At 36.4% G+C, this 1,468-nt stretch overlaps 1 non-coding gene across 1 annotated transcript; it reads left to right on the top strand.

The window, feature by feature from the left end:
* Positions 1–868: 868 nt before the first annotated feature.
* On the top strand, positions 869–987 carry LOC145677998 (5S ribosomal RNA). Its single transcript, XR_014130152.1, has one exon. It is a non-coding gene; the product is annotated as a 5S ribosomal RNA (ribosomal RNA).
* The last annotated feature ends 481 nt before the right edge of the window (positions 988–1,468 follow it).

Raw genomic sequence — 1,468 nt, 5'->3', positions numbered from 1 at the left:
AAGTTGCACGAAAGACTTTTTGTCCCTTTTTTGGCCTCCGGTGCTTGGGGTCCCTGGTTCAATCCCAGCTCGTGCCGTGTGAACTTTGTCGTGCATAAAGACCGTGCTCATGGGTTTTCTCGGGTTTCTCCCGTTTCCTCCCACTTTCTTCATTCAGTACTCATCATCACCGTCTCCTTTAGCGTAACCGGTATAAGTATGCGACGTAAATCTAAAGATTTCATTTCATTTCCCTTTTCTGCTCATACTGCTGATTATGCGCGATTATGCCAACATCCAACTCCGCGGATAATCGTGCGATTACTGTATATACAACTAATACAGATACGTAATTACATTATCAGTTACAGTATCGGTTTTTATTTACTAATTTGCCTCACTTTATTTGCATCCCTGCAGTAAATAATTCTTATCGATAATAGTTAAAATGTATATTACATTTTAGTGCTTCACGACTGAATGATCATCTGCCTTACGTTATCTCGCAGCTGAAGAGGATGCTACACTGAAAACTACCTTGCGTTATAAAGGGTAAGTGAAACATATCTTAAAAATATCTTTCATACATTTCATTGTGTACATTAAAGAATGTAAGTTTGCCTTTTTCCTGTAATCAATACTTAATAAAGGATTTATTTTTATTTATTTATATACAATTTCATACGTGGTTCGTGATAGTAAACTCGATAGGACATAGTGGCACTATGAACATCCGAATCACTCATCATTCGAACATTCAAATATTTATTCGAATATTAGTATATTCCAAGTAATGTTAACGACGTTAATATGCTTGCCTTTATAGTTAATAATGTCAATTCTTACTTAAAACATACTTCCTTAACAGGACATTGAAGAAAAGGTAGTTGCCAACGGCCATACCATGCTGAATATACCGGTTCTCGTCCGATCACCGAAGTCAAGCAGCATCGGGCCTGGTCAGTACTTGGATGGGTGACCGCCTGGGAACACCAGGTGCTGTTGGCATCTCTTTTTCAAATTTCATTATCCTTCAAGTACGAAAATACTAGAAACATTAATTTTATAGTACTTTCAAGAGATAATTTATCAACATTATTTCATAGCGATTAATCGATATTCTAAGCGTTATACCCACTATTTCTTACACTAACAGCCTGTTTATTTGCACGGCACATTAAAATAACCTGATTTCCGATCCGTGTGCACCTACTACTATACTTAACACGGAATGTATTACCACTTTTTAAAAGTAAATTATTATGACTAAGTGTAGATCTCCGGCGAGTAAATGCCTTTCGTATACAAGCACGACACATCTCCGCTATGTGCTTTACTTTTTTACTAACAGCATATAGAAATTGGATTTCAAGGTGTTTCTACATAACAGAATGAAGCAAATTTCGTGATTTAACTCTTTCGAATAATGTGTTGGTCCTGACAAGGACCGTTTGAAATGAAAAATCTTGAAGAAGATTTTTACTTAGAG

The sequence above is a fragment of the Thermobia domestica genome, unplaced genomic scaffold, assembly GCF_964235325.1.
Source record: "Thermobia domestica unplaced genomic scaffold, izTheDome1.hap1.1 HAP1_SCAFFOLD_1691, whole genome shotgun sequence".
Classification (NCBI taxonomy): domain Eukaryota; kingdom Metazoa; phylum Arthropoda; class Insecta; order Zygentoma; family Lepismatidae; genus Thermobia; species Thermobia domestica.
This window is presented reverse-complemented; position numbering and strand designations above follow the sequence as displayed.